Source organism: Ovis canadensis, chromosome 18 (genome assembly GCF_042477335.2).
Source record: "Ovis canadensis isolate MfBH-ARS-UI-01 breed Bighorn chromosome 18, ARS-UI_OviCan_v2, whole genome shotgun sequence".
In the NCBI taxonomy this organism is placed as follows: domain Eukaryota; kingdom Metazoa; phylum Chordata; class Mammalia; order Artiodactyla; family Bovidae; genus Ovis; species Ovis canadensis.
The window spans coordinates 41,409,243-41,429,507 of NC_091262.1; the positions used below are offsets into that span (position 1 = coordinate 41,409,243).

The 20,265-nt window shown below is 46.0% G+C and overlaps 1 long non-coding RNA gene across 1 annotated transcript in view; it reads left to right on the plus strand.

Annotated features, from left to right (window-relative positions):
- Positions 1 to 20,265, plus strand: part of LOC138423293 (uncharacterized) — a 150,961-nt gene that overhangs the window by 39,259 nt on the left and 91,437 nt on the right. Inside the window, exon 2 of the long non-coding RNA XR_011250215.1 lies at positions 8,710 to 9,335. This is a non-coding gene — a long non-coding RNA (uncharacterized lncRNA). The remainder of the gene's footprint in view (positions 1 to 8,709; positions 9,336 to 20,265) is intronic.

Below are 20,265 nucleotides of genomic sequence, written 5' to 3' on the forward strand. Positions count from 1 at the left end.
CTGTGCTATACAGGAGGCCCTTGTTGATTATCCATTTTATATATAGTAGTGTGTATATGGCAATTCCAAACTCCTAATTTATCTCTCTTCCCTTTCCCCTTTAGTAAGCATAAGCTTGTTTTCTATGTATGTGAGTCTGTTTCTGTTCTGTAAATAAGTTTGTAACTTTTTTTAGATTCCACATATAAGTCATGTGTTCATGCATGCTACGTTGCTTCAGTCGTGTCTGACTCTGTAATCCTACGGACAGTTGCCTGCCAGGCTTCTGTGTTCATGGGATTCTCCAGGCAAGAATATTAGAAAAATGTGAAAAGTGAAAGTCTCTCAGTTGTATTTGACTCTTTGAAGCCCCATGGACTGTAGCCTGCCAAGCTTCTCTGTCCATGGAATTCTCCAGGCCAGAATATTGGAGTGGGTAGCTGTTCCCTTCTCCAGGGGATCTTCCCAACCCAGGGATTAAACCCAGGTCTCCTGCATTACAGGTGGATTGGAGTGGGCTGCTATTTTCTCGTCCAGAGAATCTTCCTGACCCGGATCAAACCCTTGTCTCCTATGTCTCCTACATTGGCAGGCTGGCCATTTACCACTAGCACTACCTGGGAAGCCCTGTATAAGTGATATTATATGGTATTTGTCTTTCTCTTCCTGTTTGTCTGGCTTAACTTCACTTAGTACGATCATCTCTAAGTCCATCCGTGTGGCTGCAGGTGGCATTAGTTCATCCTTTTTATGGCTGAGTACTGTTCCGTTGTGTATATGTACCGCATCTTGTTCACCCATCTCTCTGTTGGTGGACATTTACGTTGCTTCTTTGTTGTGGCTTTTGTAACTAGTGCTACAGTGAGCACTGGGGTGCATGTATCTTCGAATTAGAGTTTTCTCTAATTTTTCTCTAGAGTTTCTCTAATTCAGTAACTTCTGAATGATCCTGAGGAAAAAAAAAACAACCTAATTGGTCACCTTTGGAGAATGATTTTTTTGAACTTTGGTAAATAACAGAAAAGATTGAATTGTTTGTCTTGCTTCCCTGTATGAGCTGCAGCACTGGGCAGCCCGGTGGCAGGTGAGAGAGTTTCTGTGTTCAGAAGGGGTCCAGCATGTGGATGCATGAACGGACACCCTGGGTGGTGGTGCTGATGCCAGGGGATGTAGCAGAGAGTGGTGTCCGGAGCTCCTGCCTCTTGAGGAAGGGCACCACATTGCCAGGAAAGTCGTTTGCCTCCGGATTCTAATCTGAACCCGACTCAGCCTCCATTTCCTACCACCAGTCTGTTGGAGTGCAGAGGTCAGGGGATGGTGTTCTCAGAAGTAGGGACAGTCATCAAAGTCTCAATCAAGGGAAATGCCCTCCCGACAAATGATTCAGTGTCTGCAGTGAATAAATTGCAAGGGTAAATAGAAGCCAATGGATTGAAGGTGATGTAATCAGTGTTGAGGGCTGGGTGCTCAGTGGAAAATGATTAAGGAGAAGTGAGGCAGTGATGACCACAGAGTCAATGTGGTCAGGGCGCACATGGTGGGGTCTTGGTGTCTGAGCAGCATTGGGGAGGACTCGGGTGGCCGGCAAGGTCTATCTCTTTACCTGGCTGGGGTTGCCAGGGTGTTTAATAGTGATGTATCAGGACTCCTAGGTGGTGCTAGTGGTAAAGAACCCGCCTGCCAGTGCAGGAGACATAAAGAGACATGAGTTCAATCCTTGGGTTGGGAAGATACCTTGGAGAAGGGCATGGCAACCCACTCCATCCCCTGGACAGAGGAGCCTGGTGGGCTACATTCTATGGGGTCGCAAAAGAGTCGGACACAACTGAAGTGATGTAGCATAGTAGGCTAAACTATTTGCCTTATGCTGTTTTTTTTTTTTTTTTTTTGCTTGAGGATTATTTTGACAAAAAAAAAAAAGAGGTTCAGAAAGTCTTGAGGTTGAGCAGTCAGCTGATCCTAGGGGTGTAAGCTTCTCCCCTTCCTGCAACAGTAGTTGCTGCCTCTCATATTTTCTTAGAACTTTTAATGTAAATTTACCCACAAATATAGTTGTGTCTTTGGTTCTGTGCTTTCTAAAGGGTATTGGAGTTCGTTTTTTTGTGTGTATGTGACTTTTATTCTTTTTTGTTTCCTGTAAGGAACTGTGTTAGGTCAGGTCCTCTGAGAAGCAGACCCAAGACAGGATTAAATATGTGTGGATATTTTTGAGGGAGCGCCCTGCAAGGAAACTGGGGAGAGGGAGTGTCAGAAGGGAGGGAGGGGGAGGGAGGAGGTGTCAGTTGCAGCCCAAGGAAGGCAGAGGCTGAGATGGCTGGACGGCATCACTGACTCAATGGACACGAGTCTGAGCAAAGTCTGGGAGATAGTGAAGGATAGGGAAGCCTGGCATGCTGCAGTCCATAGGGTTGCAAAGAGTTGGACACGACTGAGCGACTGAACAATAACAATAAGGAAGGCAGAGCTGCCTGAATGTGCCCACGCAGGGCCCATGGGCATATAGCAATATGGATGGACCTAGAGATTATCATACTAAGTGAAGTAAGTCAGACAGAAAGACAGATACCATATGATATCACTTATATGTGAAATCTTAAGTGTGATACAAAGAACCTATCTACAGTACAGAAATGGACTCACAGATCCGGAGAACAGAGTTGTGGTGGCCAAGGAGGGCGGGGGGAGAAGGGTTGAGAGATTGCGGTTAGCAGATATAAACTATGATATCTAGGATGGATAAACAACAAGGTCCTACAGTATAGCCCAGGGAACTGTATTCAATATCCTGTGATAAACTATGATGGAAAAGGATATGAAAAAAATATATAGACCTTAAATCACTTTACTGTGCAGCAGAAACTAATAAAACATTGTAAATCAAGTATATTTCAATTATATACATAAGCAGAGACCGTCAACATGTTTGCCTACAGCCCCCACCACAGAGGCGGTGAACACTTTTCTGGCCCCACACTTCCTAGGCCTTTTCTGAGGACCGGACCTCACAAAGTTTTTTAAAGGTCCTGGTTAAAGTCCTGGAGGGCAGCGAAAGGCCTGGAGCATATCCTTACGGAAACACCAAGACACTATTTATAACACAAAAATAAGACGCAGTTTGTGTATTTCATAGGGGAAGAGTCAGACGACGTTTACTGGGACAGGAAACATTATATAGCCATTAAATAATAGAGGATTTCTACTGCATTCTATTTCTTTGTGTTTCACTTAAAATGTTTCTCAGGACTTCCCTGGCAGTCCAGCAGTTAAGACAGCACTGCCAATGCAGGGGGCCTGAGTTCAATCCTTGGTCAAGGAACTAAGATCCCATATGCCATGTGGTGCGGCTGAGAGATTAAAAAAAAAAGTTTCTCCACTCCTTGTATATAGTAGGAAAAAAAGCGTTCATGGGATTGAAGCTGGTGTGGGTTGCTCTCCTGTTCACTCCTGTTCAAGCCCAGCAGTCAGGACCGTCATTTCTAGTTTCCCAGGATGAGAGGGCCATCCATCTGTTCATTAAATATAATGCTCAGGGTCTCACAGTAAATGGAAGTCTGAATTGAAACAATTGAAGACCTCCTGTCTTCATCTTTAATAGGAGACTTTCTCTTACACCACAAGTGTGCCATAGGTTAATTCTGCAGACCTTCAACAACGCGACCTCCGTCCTGGGCAGCCAGCCTGGGTCCTCCCATTTGTATCCATGGTCGAGAGAATGGTTTGCACCATCAAGCACTGGAAAAGCTGACAACAGCACTGTATTTAATGGGGGAAAACTTTGCTCTTAATTTTGGCCATGACAGGTCTTTGTTGCAGCTTGTGGGCTTTCTCTAGTTGTGGGGCACGGGCTTAGTTGCCCCTTGGCATATGGGATCTTATTAATAGTTTCCCAACCAGGCATTGAACCCTCGTCCCCTGCATTGGAAGGTGGGTTCTTTTTTTTGTATGTAATTTTATTTATTTAGTTATTTATTTATGGCTACGTTGGGTATTCACTGCTGCATAGACTTTTCTCTAGTTGTAGTGAGCAAGAGCTGCTCTCCAGTACGGTGTGAGGCTTCTTATTGCAAGTGCTTCTCCTGTTGCGGAGCACTGGCTCTAGGACACTTACGCTTCAGTAGCTGCAGTTCCTGGGCTTAATTGTTCCACAGCAGGTGGGATCTTCCCAGATCAGGGGTCGAACCTGTGTATCCTGCATTGTGCAGCTGGATTCTTTACCACTGAACCACCAGGGAAGTCTGTAATGGGGAAAACTTTAAAAAAAAAAAAAAGTTCATTCACAGAGGCCAGCCAAGCCCTATTGGAGCCTGGAGCCCAAAGAAACAAATCAGTAATAATCAGTCTTTTAATATCTTGTTCATCGTGGATGTTTTTGAATTAATTTTTAGTTTTTTTTTTAAGTTTTGCATTAAAATTGTATCTGTTTTGATTCCTGAGTTTTTTGACACCCTGTTAAATCTTGCGCCCAAGGTGAGGGTCATGCCTACCTTACCATGGACCAGCCCTGGTTAAAAAATAAAGGCATTTTCCTTAATAGATATTTGTTTTTTTCTTCTGACTCACTTCACTCTGTGTGAGTACTCAGTTGTTTCAGTCATGTCTGAGACTGTGTGGACTACAGCCAGCCAGGCTCTTTTGTCCATGGGATTATCCAGGCAAGAATACTGGAGTGGGTTGCTATGCCTTCCTCCAGGGATCTTCCTGACCCAGGAATCGAACCCCCATCTCTTATGTCTCCTGCACCGGGAGATGAGTTCTTTACCACCAGGACCACCTGGGAAGCCTGTATGACAGTCCCGTGCTCTGTGGTGACCTAAATGGAAATCCAAAAAGAGGGGGTATATGTAAACGTGTAGCTGATTTACTTTACTGTACAGCAGATACTAACAACACTATGGAGCAGCTACAATGAAAATTTTTTAAAAGTAAAGGCATTTTCATTACAATTGGGAAAAAGTCAGGGATGCCCCAGTACCTCCATCATGTAACTGAAAGGGCAGGGCAGCCAGACAGAATGCTGGAAAAGAGAAATGGTCAACTATAAGTATTAGAATTTCAAAATGGGCTTTTAAGGCTTCCCTGGTGATCCAGTGGTAAAGAATCTGCCTGCTATTGCAGGAGACATGGGTTTGTTCCCTGATCGAGGAATATCCCACATGCTGTGGAGGAACTAAGCCCATGTTCTTCAATTATTGAACCTGTGCTCTAGAGCCTGGAAATCAAAACTAATGAGCCCACATGCCTCAGCTAGTGAAGCCCATGCACCCTAGAGCACGTGCTCCCCAACAAACGAGCACATGCTCCCCAACAAACGAAGCCACTGTAATGCAGTGAGGAGCCCGAGCACTGCAACTGGAGAGTAGCCCCTACTCGTAACTAGAGAAAAGCCCTCGCAGTAAGATGCAGAATGGTCAAAAGTAAACAAATAAAAAGACTGATACAAGATCAGAGTTTTTCTTTCTTTTTTTTTTTTAATGTACCAGCAACAGGTATATAAGAGAAAAATCTGTTCCCCATGGCTACAGCTATGTAGAAATCCACAGTGCTGTTGACATTTAAGGCTTGAATAAACAGGGAGACATATCTTGGGTGAAAAGACCTGATGTCGTGTCTAGAAAATACCCTCACTGTTGGGCAGTATGAAGTAGGGTGCGAGATGATTTTTCAGCAGACTGGCTGCAGTGACTTGGCCACTTGGATTTCTTTGTTGAGGCAGGAGAAGGAAGGAGCTTCTATTTTTTAAATGTGGACAGAGGTGGGCTGTTCTAGGCCACATCTCTTTGCTTCAGGGGACAACGTGCACGCCACTTGGGAGGCTGGAAGTGTTCACTCAGAAGTTCCCTGGCCTGTGAGCTGTGCCACTGCCCCAGTTGCCAGGAATGCAAACTCCCCATGAGAGGGACTGGACATTACCCTTGGAGTGGGTAGGTCTGGCCACCATCTGTAACCTTGATTCGTTTTGTTTTTTACACAAATGCATTTATTTAATATAGATATGTATTTTCATAGATGAGTATAGTATTTTACAACCTGTATATTTTACTTATTGTATTTTTCATGAAATAGTTGTAATATTTTTAATGACTATAATCTCATCAAACTATTTTATTGTAATGTACAAATTGCATGTTATTGGACATTAAATAATTTTGCTTCTCCATATTTTAAACAGTGTAATGGTGAGATGGACATCCTTTTTTTTCCATTTTATTTATTTATTTTTTAAATTTAAATTTATTTTATTTATTTATTTATTATTTTTTTTAATTTTAATATCTTTAATTCTTACATGCGTTCCCAAACATGAACCCGCCTCCCACTTCCCTCCCCATAACATCTCTCTGGGTCATCCCCATGCACCAGCCCCAAGCATGCTGCAACCTGCATCAGACATAGACTGGCGGAGATGGACATCCTTTTTAGGCTATATCTTTGTGCATATACATGATTGTTTATCTAGTGTACATTCCTAGATTTGGAATTGACAGACCAGAGGGCATACATCTTTTGAAAGGCTTTTAATTTCCATTTGCAAATTACTTTCCAGAAAGTTTATGCTTTTTAAAAATTATAACCATTTTCATTTTTCTCCTCTGTCATCTTTTTATTGAACCGTAATCGCTTTACGATGTTGTGTTAGTTTCTGCTGTGCAGCAAAGTGAACATGGGAAGTCTGCTGTAAAGTGATGCTCTGTACTCTTGGTGCATCCTCACAGTCACCTGTGTTCTAGGAAACACTGGACACCTTGCCTCTCCCTGGGAGCAGGTCTCTTAAATGTTCCCATCAGTTTCAGGTTTGGGGATGGGGTGATTGAGGAGGATGCTCAGACCCTGCAGGGTCCATCTCAGTGACAGTTTTCCTGCTGTGGGACCACGTCTGGTGTGTGAGCTGTTCTGCGGAAGCACTGTGGATCCGCCAGCATCTAGCGATGCTGTAGAGACAAGACCACACATGAGCTGCTCACATTCCCTAGAGGACGGGAAGGGGGTTTCCACTGACCTCCCTTCCCCCAGGCACCCATCCTCTACTGTCTCCCCAAGGGGCTGAAAGAGAAATCCTGTAAGTCTTGTGCCTGCTGAGAATTGCCCAGGGATTCTATGGTTTGTGGGATGAAATGTAGGGTTCTGGATGGTGAGGTTCAGGACCTCCCTGGTTTGGGCCCATGGGATCTTTGCAATGCCCTGCAGTACCATAACCAGTACCCCTGAAGTGGCAGCTGCATCCATTGCACCCTCCTGGGTTCCCTCTTCTGGTGGCTCACAGTGCTGTCCTCTCTCTGGTGTCCCCCAATCCTGGACCCCGGCCGCATCAAGCCTGTGAGGCTGGGGCTCACATCCAGTGTCTGTGTGGCACTCAGCCTGGACGGTTCCTGGCAAATCCTGTCAGTGGTGTTTGGAGCAAAGAGGAAGCAGAGGCTGTGAGTCAGAGGGGAGTGGTAGGGAGACTGGAGATGGGCTCCAGGGGCAGCAGATTAGACTTGTAAGGGCAGGAAACCTCCTCCCTGGCTTCATCATGTTTTTGGAACGAAGGCTTCTCCTTTTCTCTTTGAGAGTAAATAACCTGATCTTATGACCATTGCCTTGGTCACCTGGGCTCTTCCACCTAGAAACCATCTTCATGAAGCCATTAGTGAGATGGCCAGCAAGCACATGAAAAGATGCTCAGCATCACTGATCATGAGGGAAATGAAAATCAGAACTACAGTAGGGTACCATCTCACACTGGCCAGAGGGCCCATTGTTAGACAGTCTACAAATAATAAATGCTGGAGAGAGTGTGGTGAAAAGGGAACCTTCCTACACTGATGCTGGGAATGTCAATTGGTGCAGCCACTATGGAGAACAGTATGGAGATTCCTTAAAATACTAAAAATAGAGCTATTATATGATCCAGCAACCCCACTCCTGGGCTTATATCCAAAAAAGACACATGTACCCTGTTGTTTAGTACAGCACTCTTTACAGTAGCCAAAATGTAGAAACAACCTCAATGTCTATCCGCAGATGAATGAATAAAGATGATGTGGTACATAAATCCTGCGGAATATTACTCCACCATAAAAAATGAAAGAATGCCACTTGCACCAATATGGGTGGACCTAGAGATGATCATATTGAGTGAAGTAGATAAAGACAAATATCACATAATATCATCCTATTTAAAAATGACATAAATGAACTTATTTACAAACCAGAAACAGGTTCACAGATATAGAAAATAAACTATGATTACCAAAGAGGAAAGGGTGGGGAGAGGAATAAATAGGGAGCTTGGAATTAACAGATACACACTACCATATATAAACTAGACAATCAACAAAGGCCTGTGGTACAAGATGGGGAAACATTCAATATCTTGTAATAATATATGATGGAAAAGGGTCTGAAAAAGAATATATATATACACGTATATGTATATAACTGAATCACTCTGCTATATACCAGAAACTAACATAGCATGATTAGTTAACTGTATGCCAATTAAATAAAAGAGAAGTCATGAATGAGCAGGGAATTGAGGGGAAGGAGCAGGTGTCCTGGGGAGTCACCAGGATCCCCTTTTCCTCCTCCAGCCCTGGTGCCCTCATGTCTCTTTGTCAGGGCTTGCAATGGTCCTGACACCAGAGTCAGCTGAGGTGGGGTGTCCTGTCATCTGAGTGGACACGAGTCACATCTCCTGGGCGCGCTCCTCGGGCCAGGTTCTGACTCTCCTGTCGTCCTTCCTCCCTGCAGTGGCTGCCGCCTGGTGACGATGGCCATATGAGCCCCACCATGGCCCCTCCGGAAGCGTCAGAGCACAGTGAGCAGCCTGCTGGACCACAGGGCGAGGCCAGGCCCAGAGCCCAAGAGCAAGGACGCAGAGGATCTAGCCCTGGGAGAGTACGTGCCCACTGGACTGGAGCTAGCAGCCATGTGGCCTGAGAGGCGTGCCTGCCCAGAAGAGTGGCCCTGATGGGTACTTCAGTGCCAACTAGAGTAAACAACACCTCGGAGGAGGAGGACTATGACGGGCTGCCCGAAGAGGAGGAGGGCATCACCTGTTACATCCGCTACTGCCCCAAGGACAACAGCTACCTGCAGGGGATGGACTGCAATAGGCAGGGCTACCTGACTCAGGACACACGCCACCTGGAGATGGATGAGTGCCAGGAGGTGGTGGAGGAGTGGACGGAGCCAGGGCCAGTGACTCCCCAGAGGTCTGCCTACTTGCCAAGTTTGGCCACAGCCCCAGCAGACACAAAGGCAGTCCCAAGTTGCTGAACCTCCCTCCTGAGGCCAAGCACCCTGCCAATGCCCAGAGGAGCTTCAAGACCAAGAGCAGGACCCTGGAGGAGAGGCCTAAGTGGCCCCAAGAGGAGGTAAGATTCTGGTTGGCCCTGGGGAAGCGGAGGGAGGGGACGAGAGCAAAGGTGTCTGTGCAGCCCACAGGTCAGAACTCGAGCCAGCGCTCCACGTGTTCAATTATGCGTGGACTTCCTGGCCACTCCTGTTCACCCATTGGATGCTTGTAGTAAATGCTGAGGCAATCTTGTTGAGGCTGATTGGCAGCCAGGGCTCCCAGCAGACACCCAGCTCCCCAGCAGAGCTTGGGTCCTTTCCCTGCTTGCTCTGGATTTGCTCGGGTAGGGGTGGTACCTGAGACTGTTGTCCCTCCCCAGGTGGTTTCAGTGAGTCACAGGGATCTGGTACTGCTGGCAAGTGCAGACAGCTGCAGCCAGTGGTTGGGGCAGCCCAGCAGCAAGGGGCAGCGACTGAGTGCATTTAACAGTGTTAGGACCAAACTGAAGCCATGACAGGCTCTAAGGGGCAGGCCCGCAGGCAGTGTAGCTAGACCAATCAAAAAAAATCCCCGTAGCCCCCTGCCCACGCCAGACCTGAGCCAATCCAGATAGGAATGCGAGGTTTAAAAGTCCCACGCGCGTAAGGTTTAACCAATCAGGTATGCTGTTACAGAAACGAAGAACCGTCTGTATAAAAGTATATGTGATTCAGAGCTCGGGGCCTTTGTCGGATTCCACTATGCTGGATGAAACCTGGGCCCTGGCTCGAGGTAGTAATAAACCCCTTTATGCTTTTGCATTGCTATGGACGTCTTATTCTCTCAGTTTTGGGGACTCGGACTCTGGGCATAACACACAGGGGCGGTTGAATCTGATAACACTTCTCTGAAAGCCTGGGGGCCTTGGTGTGATTGGCAGTTCGCTGTAAATAACCAGTTTGCAAATAATTATTTGGAAGTTTGACAGTCTTAGAGAGGAAATGCATGCTAATGAGGCCAGTAGATTTAAGTGTAAGTGTACTTTTTCTTAATTATAGCAAAGTAAGTGTGTATTGTAATAAAACACTTTTGAAAAGCTGCTTTTCAAAATAAAACTCACATGTGTATAAAAAGAAGATATGATTATTATATGTGTCTGAAGGAACTTCTATTTGACTAATTCTGTGGGCAAATGGGAATGAACTGCTTTCATATTTTTTTTACTGGGGTATAGTTGCTTTACAATGTTGTCTTAGTTTCTGCTGAACAACAAAGTGAATCTTCTATATGTATACATGTATCCCCCTCAGTCTTGAACCTCCCATCCCACCATCCCACCCCTCTAGGTCTTCACAGACCATGGAGCTGAGCTCCCCGTGCTATACAGCACCTTCCCAGGGTAGCATACGTACCTCAATGCTACTCTCTCAATTTATCTCACCTTCCCCTTACCACTGTGCCCACATGTCTGTTCTCTACATCTGTGTCTCTACTCCTGCCCTGCAAATAGGTTCATCTGTACCATTTTTCTAGGTTCCATACATATGCATTAATATACAATATTTATTTTTCTCTTTCTGACTTCATTCTGTATGAAAGACTGTAAGTCCACCCACATCTCTACAAATGACCCAATTTCATCACTTTTTATGGCTGAGTAATATTCCATTTCATATATGGGGCTTTCGTATTTTTTAAAGCCTTCATGAATATTATTTTTTTCCCCAGAAGAGTTCATAAATTTGAGAAGTTTAGATTGTGAGAGGCTTGTGTTTGGGCAGTAAGTCCTATTGACTCACTGTTAGATTTCTGGAAGTTCCCTTTGATGTCTTTTGGTTTTTTTAAAAGATTGTTAAGCATAAGTTGACTTCACTTTCGGGGTGTTCCTGTGATTCAAGGCAGTTATGTGTGCACTGGGGGCTTCGGGCTGTAAAGAAACTGCTGTTGCATTAGCAGGTGTGGGGGAACCCCGCTCCTTATGAGGATGGTGGCTCCGGAGTTTCCAAATGTAACTTGCCTTCCTTCAGAGCTCACTCTCCCACTAACACCACCCCAATCTCCTGGCCTGGCTGCATCTGCAAGCCCTCCATGTGGCCCAAGAAAGTTGGCCTTGTCACATGCTAAGCCCTGGGGTACAGAGATGAAAGTGACTTGAGCTTGCATGGAGAACCTCATTCTAGAGGGAGAAACTCCCCGTCCATCTGGGTAGGGCTGGGTGCTTAGTGGAGGCCCCTGCCCAGCCCATGAGTCCCAGGCAGGCTTTCTGGGGACAGGTTCCCTTGTTGCCGGGGGCCGGAGTGAGGAATCCCGCCCATGACAAGGTCATGTGGAAGGAAGCCTGACAAAACGCAAGGACGTGATCGGCTTCAGGGGTTCCCCCTGGAATTTCCTGAGCATCCACCCTCCAAGACCAGAATCTGCCTGCTTTACTGTGTTATGCTTTCCACCTACTCTTCTGACATTAACAGGGGTCTGTCCCCCCTCCCCCACCTTTTTCTGGAAAAAATTAGAACTTTTAGATTATAAGTCTCCTGGGCATAATACAAGTGTTTCAATCCAAAAACCCCTCTGATGGCTTTCTAGCCTGCCTGCAGGACTTATACAGCTGCGCATGTGATTGTTTGAGGCCTCCCGACTGCGGGAGGCACAGGAAGCTTAAAACATCCTAGGAATGTAGGGGCTTCCGAGGAGTCAAAATCATTAGAATAGGACTGATTAAAGGTTTCATTTGTTGAGCCAATACTTGCTGCCAAATTTTCATATCTTTTATTTTTAGATATAGTTGGTATATAGAAAAACAGGTAGTAGACCTGGTATTAGCAGCATTAGATCTTTGAGTTAAGTACTTTCTTTGTTATAACACACTGCACCTTTGTTCTACAGGAATGTAACTTTATTTTGTACTTTGAGGGTGATGCAGAGTAAAGAAAAAACACTTCTAGGAAAAGGAGTTTTCTGGACAATTATCCAGGAAGAGAGCCATAAAAATGTTAACAGGCCTCTTGGCCAGAAGATAATGTAAACCACCTGAGACCTTTTGTATACGGGAGGGTATGCAAAAAGAAAGCCTTGTTTGTCTCAATGAGGGTCAGGACTGCTGCCCCTGCATAACTCTGCATATTCCACTATTTCTTTTTGTACAACTTGGGGTATATAAGCTTGTTAGGACCAAACAGGCGCCATGACAGGCTTCAGCGGGCCAAGGTAGGCCTAAGTCTCCTTTACAGAGGGGCTGAGTTATTGCCAAGGAGGAGCTGAGATCATCCTCCACTGGCGCCAGGACTCAACCAATCAGTATACTCCCTGTAGCCTGGTTCAAGCTTATCAGGACAAGGACGAAACCCACCACCCCCCGCCACCCAGAAAGCCCGCGCACGCGAAAATCTAGCCAATTAGCAGATGTTAAGGAAGCCTTGCAACCAATCCGCCCCTGCCAACTCCCTGTCTTTGTCTTAACCCTATAAATACTGCTGCAATTCAGGGCTCGGGGCAACTTGGGCCCTGGCTCAAGCTAGCAATAAATTCCCTTTTTGCGTTTGCATTGCTGTGGATGTCTTGTTCTCTCAGTTCTGGGGATTGGGACCTTGGGCATAACAAAGCTGATTTTGAAAAATAAAGTTTTTGGAGTCTTGCACCGATGCTGGGCTTCCCCATGTCATTCTTTTCTCCCCTTTTTCGGCTGAATTCCCATCTGGAGCGGGGAGGCTCACCATGTCTACTTACTTGCCCTGGCTGCTAAGACCCATGCGAAAGGGAGCCTAAGGTGGGGCACACTTCGATATTCAAGTGGGCACCGTGGCCTAACGTAGATGGTGCAAGCTCCGTGTCTGGAACTTTATTGGTTTTCCCCGTAAACCAAGTTATTCAGCCTCTTTTTCTCCACCTAAATTTCCTACTATACTATTTCTTCCTAATCTACTCTTATATTTCTATATTAATAAATATATAAGTCTCTCCTTGCCAACGCCGTCCCTGCTTCGAATTCCCTGGATCCAGTGGGGCTGGACCCTGGCACCTTGTGAGTGATAAACGGGGAGGCCTGGGACTTGGAGGGGGGCTTTGGGGAATCCACCAATCAGGCAGGCTGAACATAGAGGTTGTGGGTGTCCTCAGTGTGCAGCAGGGTCTGTGGTTGTGACAGGGCCAGGAGAACAGGTAGAAGTGAAGGACCTGGCTTGAGGATAATGACGAGAGAAGGACAGAGCTGGGCCGTCAGGGGGCTCGGAGCCTAGAGCGGGCTGAAGGGCAGGACATCGGGAAGGCCCTGAGCATCTCAGGTGGATGGCCAGGGCAGAGGCTCCTGAGTGGGAGCACCAGGGGGTGAGTGGGCAGCGTCTATAAGAACAGGTGCCAAAGAAGAGGGCGCCTGCCGTGTGTGGAGCTGGAATTGCACTGCTTTGGCTCAAACAGCACGGATGTGTCAGCAGTGGGTGTCCAGGGCAGATTTCAGGGAACAGAGAGGTGGGTGGGGGACTGGGGCACGGTGCTGGCCCCCCTGCATCTTGCATCCCTGAACACCATCACCATCCCCTACGTATTCCAGGAACTTGAGACACATCCCAGAGGATCCGTTATTCTCATGACATTCCCCAGGAAGTGCAGGGCTCCATAGGAGAATATATTGCAACAGCTTCTGTTCAGGGAGAAAGACCACATTGCCGAGCATGAGATTTGAAGATGGAACAGCATGGCAGAGGCAGTCACGGGGTTTGTACACCAAAGCACTCAGATTGTGTTCAGTGCTAATCAGTGACTAAAAAAGACACAGCCCTGTGGTGATAGGAAGCTAACCAAGAATAGCTCCCAGCCCTGCATTAACGCATGCCATGGACAACTCAGGAGAACTCAGCACAGCTCAGAAAGGCTGAGAAAGGGGTGTGGCACAGGAGGGCACCCCAGGACCGAGAGTGGACTCCAGATCCTGCCAGGACCACCGTCAGCCTTCACAGGAGAAAAGCTGGTCTCTCCACCTGAGAGCAAGCCCAGGCCCAGACTGCTGGAGTGCACGGATGCCTGGATCTGGGCTTGTCGGTTCCCTCTGGTTGGTTCCAGCAGCAAACAGACGGTCCTCTTCAGGAATGGTGACTGAGCTGGCCATGCGCTGTCCTTGGTACTGACACAAGTGTTGGGTCTGCCCCTCTGCTGGCCACTTGCCCTGTGCTGGGTGCAGCCAGGCTGGATAGGTCAGAGAGCCTGAGCTAGAGTTTGGACGAGGGTCTGTGGCTCAGGACAGTGCTGGGTGGGGGGGCACCACATCAGCTTGGAGGGAGGTTGCTGATGGGGGCGTTGCCTGTTTACCCTCCTTGGTCAGTCCTCTTCTTCATCAGCCCGAACACTTGCAGATGGCCTCAGATTCTGCCTCTGTTGCCCATTTTGACCGCTGGTGCAGCCCTGCCCCACCCCGACCCCTCCCTCTTAGTCTTTGGGTCTCAAGCTTCCCCTCAAAGCAGTCCCAGGTGCCGGCTAGGAGACCCATGTCCCTGACCTTGACTCCAGGAGCCTCTGGATCTCTGACTGTGAATGGTTATGCTCTGCTGAAGACTCACCCATCCCAGTGTCTTCCTCAGAAGGGCTCAGACCCAGACCACTCCCACCAGAGCCAGGTCTCTAGTGCTTCTGGGGTTCTCTGGCCACCGCAGCTACTTCTTCCTCCTGTGTGTGTCTGTCAGCTCAGTTGTGTCCAACTTTGGGACACCATGGACCCCAGGGACTGTAGCCCCCAGGCTCCTTTGTCCATGGGATTCTCTAAGCAAGAATACTGGAGTGAGTTGTCATGTCCTCCTCCAGGGGATCTTCCCCACCCAAGGACTGAACTCTCATCTCTTATGTCTCTTGCTTTGGCAGGTGGGTTCTTTACCTCTAGCACCACCTGGGAAGGCCTAACAAATTTATTCAAATGAGTGTATTTTTCTCACAGGTAAGTTGCCTTTGCCCTCAACAGTGGTCCCTGCTCCTGGTGTTTTGTGTCCAGCCTGGGCTACCAGATAGTGTTCTGCTCTCAGGGCTCCATGTAGGACAGGCTCGGGGGTCCCTGCCACATTAGCATATTTCAGTTCACACATTTCACTCGGTTCTCCCCACCCAGTGGTGGCCGGTAGGATTTCCAGTGGGTGGCGCCAAAACCCCCTCACTGGAGTTACTTAATGAGAGATGTGTCCCGACTCTCTGTGTTGGCTGTGAAAGTCAGAGGTAACCCTGGCCGGCATTTTATTTTGAGGTGTGCCTGGCTGCTGTGCCGTGGGGAGGGCACAAAGGGTTGAATAGCATCTTCCTCTAAGATGCCAGGACCCCACATCCACGTGGGCCTCCAACCATGCCCATTTTGGACACTGTGTCACCTGCTGTCAAGCCTCCCACCCCAGCTGTGAGATGAAAACGTGAGCACCAGATGGGTTCTCCCAAGGAAAATCAGCAGAAGCCGCACCCTGCGTCTCTGGAAACAACCCTGGCTGTTTATCATGAGATGTGGTTGCATGGTGATGAGAGGTCCAAGGGATTTAGAGGAAATGTTGCTCCAGAGGGAAGTGTCCAGGCTGCGGAAGCTTTGGGGAGAAGCTGCCCTTTTACGTGGACCTGAGGCCTTGTGTCGCCCGTGGTCACTGCGTGCTGCAGCCCTATGCTTAGGTATTGGGGTGGGGAAGGGATAGTGTGAGGCACTGATGTCCAGCCAACCTGGGTTCCCCCTACCAAGCCCAAACTGCATCCTCCAGAAGGGGGATCTCTTCCATTTCTCAGAGGCACCCAACACAAGGCAGGCAGCAGAACTGGAGGTACTATTTCTCCACTGTGTATCTGGCATCTTGATGAGAGTTACCCCACGTGATGGTCCTCTTCCTGCCAGAAAAATTAGGTTCCAGCCCGAGCAGTAACATTCGTGAAAGGAGTTCTTAGTCCTTTCAGGCTGCTAAACCAGAGTATCATAAACCAGGGGACTTAGAAACAGCATGCATTTATTTCTCTCAGGTCTGGAGGCTGTTAAGTCCAAGGTCAAGGTGCAAGCAGATTAGGTGTCTGGTGAGAACCTCTTTCCTTAACAGCCATCTTCCTTAAAAAAAAAATAATATCTTAAAAATAATGTTATTTATTTATAAGTAAGTGTAAGTATAATGTATATGTATGTAACAAACACCCTCTTCCAACAACACAAGAGATGACTCTACACATCGACATCACTAGATGGTCAATCCCAAAATCAGATTGATTATTCTTTGTAGCCAAAGATGGAGAAACTCAAAACAGACAGCAAAAATAAGACTGGGAGCTGACTGTGGCTCAGATCATGAACTTCTTATTGCAAAATTCAGGCTTAAATTGATGAATGTAAGGAAAACCACTGGGCCATTCAGGTATGACCAAAATCAAATCCCCTATGATTATACAATGGAAGTGAAAAATAGAATCAAGGGATTAGATCTGATAGAGTGCCAGAAGAACTATGGACAGAGGTTCATAACGTTGTACAGGAGGCAGGTATCAAAACCATCCCCAAGAAAAAGAAATGCAAAAAAGACAAAATGGTTGTCTGAGGAGGTCTTACAAATAGCTGAGAAAAGAAGAGAAGCAAAAGGCAAAGGAGAAAAGGAAAGATATATCTATCTGAATTTAGAGTTCCAGAGAATAGCAAGGAGAGATAAGAAAAACTTTTTAAGTGAACAATGCAAAGAAATAGAGGAAAACAATAGAATGGGAAAGACTAGAGATCTCTTCAAGAAAATTAGAGATACCAAGGGAGCATTTCATGCAAAGATAAGCACAAAGAAGGACAGAAATGGTAGAAGATATTAAGGAGAAGTGGCAAGAATACATAGATGAATTATACACGAAAGATCTTCATGATCCAGATAACCACAATGATGTGATCACTCACCTAGATCCACACATCCTAGAGTGTGAAGTCAAGTGGGCCTTAGAAAGCATCATTACGAACAAAGTTAGTGGAGGTGATAGAATTCCAGCTGAGCCATTTCAAATCCTAAAGATGATACTGTTAAAGTGCTACACTCAATATGCTAGAAAATATGGAAAACTCAGCAGTGGCCACGGGACTGGAAAAGGTCTGTTTTCATTCCAATCCCAAAGGAGGGCAATGCCAAAGAATGTTCAAACTACCATACAATTGTACTCATTTCACATACTAGCAAGGTAATGCTCAAAATCCTTCAAGCTAGGCTTGAAGGTCAACCTAGTATGTCAACCAAGAACTTCCAGATGTACAAGCTAGATTCAGAAAAATCAGAGGAACCAGATATCAAATTGCCAACATTGGTTGAATCATAGAAAAAGCAAAAGAGTTCCAGAAAAACATCTACTTCTGCTCCATTGACTACACTAAAGCCTTTGACTGTGTGGATCACAGCAAGCTGGAAAATTCTTAAAGAGATGGGAACACCTTACCTGCCTCTTAAAAAACCTGTATGAAGGTCAAGAGGCAACAGTTAAAACCAGACATGTAACAGTGGACTGGTTCCAAATTGGGAAGGAGTACATTGAGGATATATATTGTCACCCTGCTTATTTAACTTATATGCAGAGTACATCATGTGAAATGCCAGACTGGATGAAGCAGAAGCTGGAATCAAGATTGCCAGGAGAAATATCAATAACATCACATATGCAGATGACACCACCCTTCTGGCAGAAAGTGAAGAGGAATTAAAGAGCCTCTTGATGAAAGTGAAAGAGGAGAGTGAAAAAGCTGGCTTAAAACTCAACATTCAGAAAACGAAGATCTTGGCATCTGGTTCCATCACTTCATGGAAAATAGATGGGAAAATAATGGAAACAGTGAGAAACTTTATTTTCTTGGGCTCCAAAATCACTGAGAACAGTGACCACAGCCATGAAATTTCTAGCTCCTTGGAAGAAAAGCAGTGATAAACCTAGACAGCATATTAAAAAGCAGAGACATCACTTTGCCTACAAAGGCTCATATAGTCAAAGCTATGGTTTTACCAGTGGTCATGCATGGATGTGAGTTGGACCATAAAGAAAGTTGAGCCCTGAAGAATTGATGCTTTTGAATTGTGGTCCTGGAGAAGACTCTTGAGAGTCCTTTGGACATCAAGGATATCAAACCAGTCAATCCTAAAGGAAATCAACCTTGAATATTCCTTGGAAAGACTGATGCTGAAGCTGAAGCCAAATCTCCAATACTTTGGCCACCTAATGTGAAGATTGAACTCATTGGAAAAGACCCTGATGCTGGGAAAGATTGAAGGCAGGAGGAGAAGCGGACGACAGAGGACGAGTTGGTTGGATGGCATCACCAACTCAATAGGCATGAGTTTGAGCAAACTCCAGGAGATGGTGAGGACAGGGAAGTCTGGTGTGCTCCAGTCCATGGGGTCGCAAAGACTCAAACACTACTGAGTGAATGAACAACAACTGTTATGCAGCACATACAAGTAAGCTTATTGAAGATGGCCTTGAGATCAGGTACACATATGAACAACGTGAAGGGATACACAAAGATTTGATTCGGCCAGCTCAAGCTATCCCTTAGTCATATACGGATGAGAGTGTTGGGCCATAAAGAAGGTTGAGCACTGAAGAACTGAAACTGTGGTGCCGGAGAAGACTCTTGAGAGTCCCTTGGACTGCAAGGAGATCAAACCAGTCAGTCCTAAAGGAAATCAACCCTGAATATTCATTGGAAGTACTGATGTTGAAGCTGAAGCTGCAATACTTTGACCACCTGATGTGAAGAACTGACTCATTGGAAAGGACCCTGATGCTGGGAAAGATTGAAGGCAGGAGGAGAAGGGGGTGACAGAGGATGAGTTGGTTGGATGGCATCCCTGACTCAAAGGACATGAGTGTGAGTAAACTCCAGAAGATAGTGAAGAACGGGGAAGATGGGCGTGCTGCAGTCCATGGGGTCGCAAAGCATCGGACATGACTGAGTGACTGAACAACAACAAGCTCAAGCTGTATTTTTTCATCAGCAATTGGGAAAATGTTTGTTTTAAATATAGGTTTTTCTCTTTTTTATTGGAATGTAATTGCTTTACAGTGCTGTGTTAATCTCTGCTGTGCAACAGTGTGAATCAGTTGTATGCATATATATATCCCTTCCCTCTTGAGCCTCCCTGTGACCCTCCACACCCATCCCACCCCTCTAGGTCATCGCAGAGCACAGAGCTGAGCTCATTGTGTTATACAGCAGCTTCCCACTGGCTATTGTAGTGTGTATATGTCAGTGCTACTTTCTGAATTCTTCTTATCCTCCCCTCCCCCACCTGTGTCCACAAACCCATTCTCTATGTCTGTGCCTCTGTTCCTGCCTTGCAGAGCTCTTAAGATATTCTTTGTATTACTAATGTTACTCTTTCTCTACTATGTGTATTGGTATTGATTTGTCTTTATTCTGCTTCATTCTAAAGTGCATTTTTACTTTGAGAATTCATATCTCTCTTTGATTATATAGAATTATTGAGTATCTCTTCAAATATTTCCACTGTTATTCCATCTGGTCCCTTTTTCTTTAGCTCAGGTTTGTTAGAATATCTGAAGCTGTACACCAGACCTCTTAATTTCACTCTAGTATATTTTTTCTGTCTCCACCAGTCCCTGCTGTGTGCATGTGGCCTCAGATGCCAGTGGAATGTTGTCCACAAACTTGCACCAAACTCTTGTTCAACAGGCAACACCAGGGAAGCATAGTTTATCACCTAATCATTGATGAGAGCCCATTTCCCTTCTTATAACCCAAAGGTTTATTAGTATGGGAATGACTAGGTCACCTTTTGTATTTCTATAAAATAATTGTTTAGGATACTATGTGGTAGGTTAAAAGTTGTTTACCTGTATATACTGACATGGAAAAATTGCTAAGATATCTTAAATATAAAAGGAAACACAAATAATGCATACAGTAGACATCATGTGCACCTGTACATACACACAATGTATGTGTGTGTGTATATATGTATATACACACACACACATATATGTACAAGTGTACATGGCAACCTACTCCAGCACTCTTGTCTGGAGAATCCCATGGACTGAGCCTGGAAGGCTATAGTCCA